Raw genomic sequence first — 12,702 nt, 5'->3', positions numbered from 1 at the left:
GGCAGCTTTGTCGCACCTAATCCCGTCCAGCCCTCTTCGCACACGCCAGCGTCTGCACACCGTCCGCTTGCGTCACAACTGCACCTGCCGCCACGCTTGTTTTGAGCAGCGTACCACAGTCGCGAGAGCAGTTCACTCCCGTATGTTTCCTGGCGGACACCCCGATCGGCATTCTTCTCCAAACCAGCCGGCCTGGCAACCGTCTAGGCACGTTCCTTGCGGTAGCAAGCACTGTCTGTACGAGCCTTTGCAGTGAGTGCACGGGATGTCTGTGCAATAATTACAGTTTTTTGTACACTGTAATCCCTTGTAGTTTTTTTCACAACCTTGCGGGCAGTTTCCATCTGTTGTACTGCATACTGTCTGAGCGCAATGACCGCATGTATATTTACATTGTTCACCGTACGTGCCAGGCTCACATACATCTTCACAGTCTCTTCCCTTCCATCCCGAGAGGCAGCTGTAATCTTTTGGGCACCGCCCTGAGGAATTACATGTTTCAAGTTTGTCGTTTAAAAGGCAATGGCCACAGTCTTTAGAACAACTTTTTCCGTACGTTCCTCTTGGACATGTGATAAAGGTTTTCTTTCGACATTCCGGCGGAAGCCATAAACCATTAACACATCCCTGAGAGCAAATACCTTGTGGGAGATCACAGTTGTGTACTCCTCCCAAGCAGTTTTGCATGTATCGCTGCAGTAATCGTCACACATCTGGTGCAAGTAGTTCTTCAAAGCCCTCTTGCAGCCTTTTTCACATTGGCCCGTTGTTTCATTGCAAGTTTGTTGAGAATGTGGCATTTCACACTGTCCCAGTTTAAGCAAAAGTCTCCGTAAGTTCCTGGCGCACAACCTTCGAATTACAAAATGCGGCTTCATTTATTCTTACAGCCATGTGCACTGCCTTGACTGCCAGTCACACAGATCGTCAAGACAGACCGCCGGGCATCTATTAGAGCAGTCAAGTCCGCTAAACCCTTTTGCACACCCGGATCGCACTCACAGTCTCCTTGTCACATATTTCATTAGTACCATTGCAGTTTGCATTTCTTTTGGCAGTCGTTTCCGAAGTAGCCATCTTTGCATTCTAATGCATAAAGATGTGTCAGGTACGTGTTGTAACCACTCATAACAATGACCGTTAGGTTTTGAACACGCTTCTTACATAGTTCTTCTCTGAAAACGACTTCTGTCTCGTTCCTGAACCAAAGCCTGTCCACGCAATGCACGTTTGCCATCCAAATATATATCTAAAAAGCCGTTACAATGTTGCGTTTAAAAATTTGGCAAATATCTGCCCGATCACTCTGCTTTGAAAACTTAAATTCGAGCTGAATGAATTTGTTGTCTTCTAAACCCACCTTGTAGGTGAGCTGTAACTTGTTTCTAGCGTACTTGGAGACATCTTTTACACCGAAGTAGTCAAAGTCATCGTGACGTATTGGACATTTGATTAGTATGACATAGGCGATGAAGAAAAATTGGGGTCATCAGTAGCGTCGGACTGTAAATAATCCATGATGACGTATCTGTCAGGTTCTATTATCTGAATTTCGCGGCGAGACTCGTCTTGAGGTGTGGTTAAGAATCCTTTCCTTTACATGTGCGAAATGGTCCCCCTGTCGTGCCTTGGTAGGTTTTTACCAAGTGACAAGCTGTTGAAGTCTTGGTATCTGATAAATACTTTTTGTTGCTTGCAGCATCTGTGCAGAAGTATTGCACGGCCAAATTTGTCGCAGTTCATCGTCTCCCATTCCGGATTTTTGAGGACGAAGTGCATTTTTCTCATTATAGCGTTAGTCCTTTCGTCGAGCGTTCCACTGGCACACTCACATTTTTCATTGCAGTAGCGTCCGTGCGCCATAAGGACAAGCGTAAACTTCCATTTCACACACACTGGTAAAAGCAGGGTACTCAATACAAAGGCTGACTTTGTCCCGGCGCTCATCGACGTTGTAACACGTAAAGCTGACGTGTTGTGGTAGTATTCCACATAGTGGCATTACAGTCTGTCCTGTTGTTCGTCTGGGTGTTCAGAGTACACGTTTGTTGCCCCTTGAATGCAGTCCGAGCATCTACATTGCTGACGGTAGTCAAAAGTGTAGTGCGACACCACATGTAGATACTACCGTTAATGTCAGGAATACTGGCCGGACTGCTATACGTCTGTTTGGCCGGGCGTTCTACACGTGCCTATGTTCTTGTCTCTTAAAATATTGGAATGTTTTCATGGATTCCCTTTTCGACTTTGCTCGCTGCTATGTACGGATAATTCCAACGTTCGGCGGCATCGTATAATCTTCTTAGAGGGAGAACATTCTCGTCTTTGTTCGTAGGATCCTTAAGTTGGCCCAAGACACCAAACGGAAAGAAAAGAAGCAACAACATGCTGTTGATTACAAGTCTCGATATTAATGTCGGCATCCACACTAGAATGTCTGCCGTTCTTTGCAGGTACCAACTCTCAGTCTGCCGTTTCTTACGTTAATATTCTGTGACGTCAACATTTGACGTCTTCGCTGTGTCTCACTTGATAAAGCTGACGTCGTTTAAAGTTGTTTATGACGTATTACCTTATTGTTTTCAAATCGTCATGTTAACTCATGACTTCTAGAGAAAATACGCTTTACGAACTGAAAAATTAATCATATGCTGATGATACGCAGCTGTACTCACAGCTGACTCACTCTGCTACCAGTACTATAGAGTTCTGTATTGATAAAGTCAAAGGCTGGATGGTGACAAACTTAAACTCAATGATAATATAACGGAAGCCCTCCTATGTTCCACAAAAAGAAATCCATCTACACTCGCTTGTCCACCAAGTCGTGGGCGAAAGCAATATCACTTTTGCTTCCTCCATGCATCGGGAATCTGGGATTCATTATCATTGCAGACATGACTCTTGCTAAACAAATGACTGCTCTCTGTCAGTCTATCTATTATGATAAACAAAGGACAACTGTCTGTCTATTATGATAAACAAGTTACAGCTGTCTGTCAGTCTGCCCATTATGAACTACACAAGACTCAGCGCCATCATTCGCATTCTGTCTACGCGCGCTATCAACACTCTTGTCTGTGTATTTGTTCTATCTAGAGTTGATCACTGCAACTCCTTGCTTGCTGGCTGCCCTAAATACCTTCTTCACAAACTCCAGAAAGTACAGAACCCCGCTTCACGTCTGGGGCTTAAAGCTAGGAAACGGGCCCACGTCACCCCTCTCCTTCGTTTTCTACACTGGCCATACCCATCCATTTTCGCATCTAGTACAAACTTTCCATGCTGTGTTTTAATAACTTTGCTGGCACCTGTCCTGATTATTCTTCTGAACTGGTCTTCTCTTACCTTGTCACGGGTCAGTCTGTGCCTCCATGTTTTTAAAGTTAGTTTAATCCCTTCGCTGTTTGTAAATTACAATGGTAAATAACATGTATTGATGTGTGAGTGTGTCAGTGAGGGAAGGGAGATCACTCTAGCGAGCAATAGAGAGAAGCAGACGGCATGAGAGTGGATGTTGTGTGAGTGTTAATGTGAGCGTAGATCTTAGAAGTAATTCCTTGTTTAGACAAGGTTTCTCTTTTCCTCTGTATTACTATTCCACTATACAAAAAGGATGACCTCATCCAGCCAGGCAATTATAGAGGTATCTCTCTCATTAACACATTAAGCAAAGATTTTACATTTGGTTAACCAAATGGGCAGTGAGTAACCAATACAATACAACTTCATTTATCCACAGTGGTATTCGTACTAGCAATATATATATATGTTGAAATAATTTCTCTCTCACACACACACACATTATTCCCAACAATTGTAGTTGATGACTTAGGTCACCTCAGGCTAGTACAAGAACACAACCAGTTGAGTTGATCAATTGGCATGTGGAATGGATAAATTGTGGTGACCATTGGTTCTGCATACAGGCATAACATACAGCCTGACCACAAGAGCATTTGTAGCACATCTGTAGCAAAATTTACATTTCTAAACTTAAAAAAAAATTAATAAACAAATGGATTGAGCAACACAGCAAACAATAATAAGTGAAATGTAGTGGTTTTCGGAAATGGGATTTTATTGCAAGAAGGGAAAACTGGTTATATGATAGGAGAAAACTTGAAACTGTCAAAATGTACAAACATCTGGGCATATTTTTGCCCATGCATTATGTTTTTACACATGCACTTCATGACCTTAATTGCTTCTAAAGCTCAAACTAGTATTATAGGTTTTTTTCATATTTGATGCTTAGATTCAGCCTATACTACTCTATGGCTCAGAGATCTAGTTCCTGAATGCAGACATCAGCATAACTGAAAATGCATACCTGTTTGCAATGAAGAAATTTCTTAATGTTTCAAGAAGAACTCCCAATGCTGGTGAATATAGGCATTATCCAATATATATCAATGCATATGTAAGATTCATTGCATATTGGCTTAAAGTATTGCAGCTGTCACAGAAAAATATATGAAATGTTACCTTTTACACAATGATAATAACATTAAATGGCTATATTATGTGATGATTTTTCTATACAAATATGGGTTTGGTTCATATGGGATAGTCAAGGGGTCTGTGTTCTAGTTTACAGTATTTTATGCTATTCTATAGAATATTTTTGATGTTACTGAGGAGACTTACATGCTGAGAGATTAGTCTTTTCATGCTTTAAAGCCTACATTTCAAAGGCATTAAGCAGCATGGGGCAAATATGCAAGATTGAAACAGTTTAATAACTAAAGGTTACACTTCAACCTAGAGTTTTCAAAGTCTTAATGGCCCTATATTTTTCTCTAATCATTAAGTACCTTATAACAGTGGTTCTCAAAGTGTGGTCTGCAGGCATAAGTCAGGTGGTCCGCAGCTGACAGTCATATGTCAGCAAAGTGATGCATTCCTCACATTAACATTTTAATTGCAAAGAACAAGTAGTTTTATGTCATCTTATTACTATACTACTGTCACAAAAGTACATTTAGTTTTGAATTGCAATGAAACAAATGTGGCAATTTAAATTTGAAATTCATAGTACAGAGCAATTTTAAGGCCTTGGTGGTCCGCTACATTTTTTACTTAAAGAAAGTGGTCCGAAATACTTTGAGAACCACTGCCTTATAATATGTTAACACTTTGCATAGTTATAGAAAACCTTGTGAGTTGTGCCCAGAGCTTGTCTTGTTAAATTGTTGGCTGTCTTTTGCAAGGTGTGACCAGTCCAGCCCCACTTCCACTTCTTGATGTCTTCGCTGGCAGGTTTTTGGTTAGTTCTTTCCCATGGGTCTATATTGGAGATCTTCTTGGGCCATCTGATGCTGAGGATGTGGCACAGACATCTGAATCTTGTTGGTGATGGTGTTTGTCACACGCCATGTCTCAGATCCATAAAGAAGGACCGACTTTACATTAGTGTTAAAGATGCAGATCTTTGTGTGTAGAGATTTTAGCTATAGAAGTTTAACCATCATGCTTTATGTAGAATCTTTCACCTGTTTTGGTAACCAGTGAAAATAGAAAATAATATCAGATCGAGGACATAGCATGGAACTCTTATAAATCTTTTTTATCATTTCTTCCATGCAAGTTACTATTATTCAGATGGTTTTCAGCATAATGTTAACATTGTTTAAAGAAAAAAAAACAGTAGCTACTATCCGATGCAATGCCAAAAAAAAAATGCTCAAAAAAATAATAGAAAACACTACACTGGATTAAAGAATATTAAAAACACTTATTTGCTAGAAGCTATATCACAAGATATGCGCCAAATATGGAATGATTGTCTGCATGGTCAAAACTGACTCACTAAACCATTTGTAGTGAAGACCAGTGTAAAACAGGGTTGGACATTATCAACAACAATTAATTTTCCAGGATTAATCTTCCTGATGGTCACAGAATGGATTATGCGCAAGACAACCCAAGACAACAAAACAGGTATCCAGTGGACCTTCACCAACCAAGAGGACCTGGACTTTGCAGACAACATTAGTCTCCTATCTCATCGGCAACAACATGCACTAAGTAAGCTAGCAGAGGAAGCAGAGAAGACTGGCTTAAAGGTCAACAAAAAGAAGACCGGAGTGATGAGAATCAACAACAAGCAGAGACTCCCAATCCAACTTCAAGGAGAGAACATCGTGGAAACAGACCGCTCAGGTATCTCGGGAGCATTGTCAACAAGGATAGTGGAGCAGATGATGACATCAAAAGCCGCATCAACAAGGCCAGGCATAGTTTCAACAGCCTACGCCCCATCTGGAACTCCCGAGCATTATCCTTCAGCAGTAAGACCCGCATCTTCAACACCAATGTGAAGGTACTCCTACTGTATGGTTCTGCAACCTGGAAACTGACAAATGCCACCAACAACAAGCTCCAGACCTTTACCAACTAATGCCTACGCCATATTCTGGTAATAAGATGGCCTGAAAAGATCTCCAACAGCAGGCTGTGGAAAAGAACCAACCAGAATGCCACTAGCCAAGACATCAAAAAGCACAAATGGGGCTGGATAAGACACACATGTGCAAACCAGCTGAAACCATTGCCAAGCTGACTGAAACCCTCATGAGAAGAGGAGAGTTGGGAGACCAAAGCAGACTTGGAAAAGAACAGTAGAGAGTGCGGCAAAGGACATCAGAACCACATGGGCCCAACTGAAGGGGGTTGCCTAACCAGGACTGCTGGCAAGGTGTTGTTGCGGACCTATGCTCCTCAAGCGAGTAACAAGGAATAAACTTCAAAAACTATGGTCAAAACTGAACTTGTTCATGACTATGCTCGATGTTTAGTAAAGTATACAAAGATTTTTTAGAAGAGTTTTCTTGTTCCTATGTTGATGTTTTAAGAATACATGCTAGTTTTTTTTGTCCATTTTAGCATGTACATCTCAGTGTTATGTCCAGAAGTAGATTTTGTATGCAAAAGACATCTATGTACAATTTATCTAAATGAATTGTTGTCTTTTGCAAATTTTCTTTTAAGATCTCAGATTAGTGTATAGTTTAAAATATTTGATTTAAAATATTTCCATTTTTATTGCTAAGAAATTATGTTTATATCTTACATAGAGGAGTACCATTTATTCTGTGCAGACAGAACCAGTGGTCACCACAAAACATGTAAATAAAACTTGGACAACAGTTATTTATTGAGTTTGTGAGTCTCTGTTTAAGAAGTTTATCATAATGTTGCCAGCTTCTTTTCAAAAGATTCATAAACAAAATAGCTCTCTTGGCAGTCACTAACTGTTCCATCATTCATCAATTGACTATACTAGAACGTGAACACTTTTTTTTGGGAGGGAGAGGGGCAAGGTTGGGGTGGAGAGAAACTCTTATGTTGAAGTAGGTATGGCTATTTAATATTTCCTATGCAGGATGTTATTTAACAGCACAAACAGAGTTATCAAAAACTCTGAAGTACATATGGGTACTTCAGGTAAAGAACAAGAACTGGTTGCTCATGTTCTGTTGAAAAAGCATCATCGGTGTATGGTACAGAAATCCACACAGAAAAATCAAAGCTGATGACCAACAACAGTAAGCAGATTCAAAGGAGAAAGTTGACAGTCTTTAATATTGAAGTTCACTAGTCTCATGTGAGATTTGTTGCCATTATTTTTTTCTTTATTTTGGTAGTTGACTACAGTTTAAGTAGTACATTACACTGTTAGTGATTTATTTTATTAGTAACAGCAGCATCCTGATTAATATGATATATTTGGATATATTAAGATTTGCATGTATCCCTAAAATTCTTTAGTTACTTGGATCAGTAGATGAGATACCTGTACAACTACCAACTCCATTTTTCTACTGGCATACAGGGACCTATGATTTGTCATTTAATTAAATATCAGACAATTTGAAAGATTTATATCACAAAAAATGTGCAGTATTCTAGTGACAACATAAAGTCAAAGATCGACCTGTTATGAGTTTCCAAAATGTCATAATGGCGGCGATAGCCGGGCAGTTACAGCAAATAATGCTAAGGCAGCGGGACACATTGCAAATTACATATTTCAGTAAATATTCATTTGAACACTTATTTGACGAATTCTTGTGTTAAATGTGATTTATTTTGCGAAATTTCTGCCAGTCTTGGGGCAACTGTCGCTGGTGTCTTCATGCAAAATGATCAAGCGCAAAACTGTTTTTTCACATTGGGTGTTTTTTCCGGAATGTCTTTTGGCAAATTAGTTTTTCGGTCATTTGAGAAGAATGTCAGTGTTAGTATCTACTCATAGAACGCCCTTGGGGACTTCTAAGATTTCACAATGTTACATACGAGAGATTCAAACATGGTCCAAAATAAAGCTGACGCAAATCCCGAACTTCAAAAAGCAATATCTCCAAACCTAATAAAGACAGAGATTTAGTTTTTGTTTTGTTTTCGTATGTTTCCTTCTATTTTCATTGAACATAAAAATACTCTATTCACAAAAAATAATTTTGTGTGCTGGTACCTAATATGAGTACATAATTATGTTTAATTGTCAAGATTTAAGACTTCGAACATCGGCATTCTCAACCGCCACTCGGAAAGCAGACGACAATTACTCTCACATACTGGAGAGTTATCTTTCATGCAAATATAGTATTTACACTGACATGTAATACAAGTTCGTGGTATTTGTAGCAGCGAGTGTGGCTTAGTTCAGCAAATCTATGTATGTCTTCGATCCAAAAAAAGAAACATCGCTCAGGTTGTCGTGTTCAAGAAGCGATTTTTTTGCCCCGAAATTGAAACGGTTGATTTTGGAATACGTACAGCCCTACAGATTTGAACTTCATCTGGAAGCTTCGACTGAAATTTTAAAAAAAGGTCCTAACTTAACTCAAGAGACTGGTAAGTAAATCTTCTCCAGATCAAACTTTAAAGTATATAGTGCACTCACACGTACGTCTGTCATTTGTTTTTTAACATTGTGCTGGATAAGGATACGATGTGATTCTCACCGTTGAAATGTTTTGAGCAAATTTTTGATTACCGTGTGGGGACGTTTGAACAAAGCAAAGATCTGTATTTACAAATCTCGAGATAAATCGATCAGATCTGAACAAAGGTAATTCAAAGTTAATCGTTTGTTGCCATTATCTGTAGCATTTCCTAAATGAGTGCAAACTATAAAATCCATTTAAGTGTCGAAGAACATGAAGCAACAGCCCATTGTGTCGTAGTTTCTTTTCCTTTATTAAGGATTGCATCTGTTCTCTTTAAATTCAGCCTACGACACTATTTTATATACTTCCATTTCGCCACTTCCTGTTTTCTCAACAAATCCAGGTGTCATTAAGAGAAAAACATTAATATAATATTTATCGTGACTCCTGATCATAAATACCGCCTGAATACTTTCGTGATACTTTATGCAGTATGCCAAGCCATTTTCCTTCATTTTGATTCATTTTTTTACTTTCATTGGTACATCTGTGAGAAATGTTTCCACGGTACACAAGAACTTGCATAGCCCGATAAATTTGTCATGATTAAGTATATTTCGATAGAAAAACTGGTTTCTTTGCTTTTACTTTTCGCTTTTAGATCAGTTCTTCATTTAGGTAGCTTCAGTGCAGACGTCTGTAGCATTAGAGGCGGTCGGTTGGCGAGAACAAACTCTGTGAGTTCATTTCTGTTCGGCACGCTGAAAATCTTCTCTGCACTAGCATCTGTCTCTATGGCTGCTTTGCCGTATACGCTTAGGGCTGCCCCTAAACACCAATTGCCCCTAGGGCTTAAATAGACAAACATCGGGAGGTTCTTGTTGGCAATGCTTAAGAATATAGAGCTGAAAAGCACCTAATGTAATATTAAAACTATTACACAGGAAAATCAATGAAACAAAAGAAGATAACTAGAATACTGCAATATATTTGTAAAATACCTTGCACCTCTCCCAGTCCAGATGTTTAAATATCGAAAGCTAAATGTTCGTTTGCAGATGTCTCCGCAACATGAAAATAATGAATCAGTCAAAACGCTAACCTTACTGGCATCAAAATGCAGTCAATAGATGTCCAGTATATCTGATATGATAAAAAAAACTTCCTAGAAGTCCACTCCGTCCCACAGATCTACGAATGTTAAAATATCAGTTATCACGGGAATTGTTTTGCATCATATCAAAGAATCTATTTCGCTAAAAGTCGTATTTGTCAAAGAAGTCTGGCTTGGGCTGTGACCATCTCCACAGGACAAAGGCAACAACAGATACAAAGAAAATGCACATGACCACAAAGCCTGCGATGAGAAAATCACGTGTAAGTCATAGAAATCTTCTGCATGCACGATGGCGCCTTCTTTCACTAGAATGTCATCTCGACAGTTTTCACCCACCCATCCACTTTCGCAGCCCGATGGGCATCTTCCAGACACCGGATCGCAGACAAAGGTGCTGCTGTTGGTTACGTTACATCTGCCACACTCGTCTACACAGTTCTCACCATAAAAACCGCGTGTACAGTTTTCCTTACAGTGGGTCCCATAGCTCCAGCCTCACATCCATAAGTGCATGAGCCGTTGATCCTACTGCAGTATCTTGCCAGAGCAGCGTCCACATTGTTGTCGCAGTTTAGTCCCCACATGCCCAGGGGGCAGGGAATGCTCTTATTCCACAGAAGCGGAAGCTTACATGGCTCGTTTGCAATAAGGTGGCACCAAAACCTGGATATACATTGGACAAAACCCATCCAAAGGATCGCAAAAGACATGCTTTATTGCAATATCCGCACTTCCTCACTACACATCGCGAGGAACGAGCCACGCATCACAAGAATTATTGCACTGTTTGCCTTTCCATCCAGGTAAGCATCCAAACTGACATGCCCCATCTTCCCAGTTGCACTGCCCATCACAACACCGCAGGCTAACTGCAGTTGTCACCGAATGTACCTGCAGACATAGCGTTTTGCATTTAGACCAAGATAACGGCCAGACAACCCAACTCAGTAGGACAAAAACCATGACATGATGGCAAATACTGCGGTTTCCGCAGAATCCCATCGATTAATGCACTCGACCCATAAAAACTGGATCAACTCGGTACGTGTAATCCTTGAAGCCAGCAGCGCATCCATATTTGCAGTTATCCGTTTGTCCTACGACACTTGAATGCATAGTAAAGTTTGGGCTACACGTTTATTGCAGTTAGGCAAAAGTACCTTCAGACACGTGACGGAGCAAGTGGTTTGGTCATCCAGGAAGACAACCATCCATGCATTTCAGGTTAAGACGATCACAGCGAGATAATCCTCCTTTACAAAACATGCATGTTACATTGGTCTGCCGACAGTCGTCACCATACCAATAATTTTCACATCCGTCTAAGCATGTCCCCGATGGCAGAAGACAATTTCTAACTAAACCACTACATTTAAAGCAGCTGTCGGTAATTTTAAATGTGCTGTCATTTAAACATTTGAGTCCAGAGTATCCCGCTACACCCGTATGTACATGTTCCATCAACAGTATTACAGTTACAATTTCCTCCTAAACAATAACCACATGAAAAATTACATTTACTACCAAAGGTGCCAGCAGAACATGAATCATTACAAATAAACCCCTTCCATCCAGGAAGACACGAAAAAGATACAGGACACTCGCCTGTAACTGAATCACATGTAGTTCCATTATTATCAAACAAACAATTACCACAGTCTCGAGTGCAGTTTACGCCATGAGTTCCAGCTGGACACTTGTATCGACACTCAGCACCCGCCCAGCCAGCGGTGCACCCTTGCAGGCACGTTCCTTCAGGCGACAGGCACTGGCAAGACGACCCTTTGCACCTCAATGCCCAAGACGGCGACGCGCATGCTGCACATGGCGTTTTTGACAATCTGTTCCCCGACGCAGATTTTGGCAAGCCTGCAGGACAGTCTCTCGCTGACGCTGCTGCACGTTGAGGCGTTGGCACAGGCGCCGCAAACTGCTGAACGTCGACGACCATAGGTGCCAGGCGAGCAAGCTTGTCGCAACTATTCTCCCGTCCAGCCAGCTTCGCACAGCCAGCGTCTGCACACGACCGGTCTCCGCGTCACACCCTGCACTGGGCCACCAGACTCTCCAGGCAGCGACCGCAGTCGCGTGAGCAGTTCACTCCGTGTGTTCCTGGCGGGGCACCGAAGTCGCACTCTCGTCGAACCAGCCGGCCTGGCAGCCGTCTTGACACGCTCCTTGAGGCAGCAAGCACTGGCCGTGCGATCCTTGCAGTGAAGGCAAGAGTCGCCCGCGCACGCTGCGCACCGTGTTCGGCAGTCTCCCGCTGTGGAATGCGCAGCACACCCCCTGTGCACAGGCCGTCGGCAGCGCTGCACGTTTCACTACCGTTTGCACAGCTGCCACAAACTTTCGCGCACTTGGCTAAATGTGCCAGAAGCGCACTGCTTGTTGCAGTGTTTGCCAGTCCAGCGGGCGTCCAGACACACAGTGCTACCACTCGTGCTGACATTCCCCGGTGACGCACCCATGCATCACACCGGCCGCGTCGTCTGCTCCTGCGTGCTGTTGTCCAGGCAGTGTCCGCAGTCTCGAGGTGCAGTTGGCCATGCGTTCCAGCTGGACACTTGTATCGACACTCAGCACCCGCCCAGCCAGCGGTGCAACCCTTGCAGGCACGTTCTTCAGGCGACAGGCGACTTGGCCAAGGACGACCTTTGCACCCAATGCAAGGCGACGCGCATGCTG

At 41.8% G+C, this 12,702-nt stretch overlaps 1 protein-coding gene across 5 annotated transcripts in view; it reads left to right on the top strand.

The window, feature by feature from the left end:
• The window catches only part of LOC112573842 (scavenger receptor class F member 1-like), a 29,723-nt gene extending 23,743 nt beyond the window's left edge, over positions 1 to 5,980 (top strand). For 4 of the 5 annotated variants that reach the window (XR_003101288.1, XR_003101287.1, XR_003101286.1 and 1 more), the window contains one exon: positions 5,214 to 5,980. The gene's annotated coding sequence lies outside the window, so the exon portion shown is untranslated. The remainder of the gene's footprint in view (positions 1 to 5,213) is intronic. The other variant, XR_003101284.1, reaches the window with a different exon arrangement.
• Positions 5,981 to 12,702: the final 6,722 nt, after the last annotated feature.

The sequence above is a fragment of the Pomacea canaliculata genome, linkage group LG10 (assembly GCF_003073045.1).
Source record: "Pomacea canaliculata isolate SZHN2017 linkage group LG10, ASM307304v1, whole genome shotgun sequence".
Lineage (NCBI taxonomy): Eukaryota > Metazoa > Mollusca > Gastropoda > Architaenioglossa > Ampullariidae > Pomacea > Pomacea canaliculata.
This window is presented reverse-complemented; position numbering and strand designations above follow the sequence as displayed.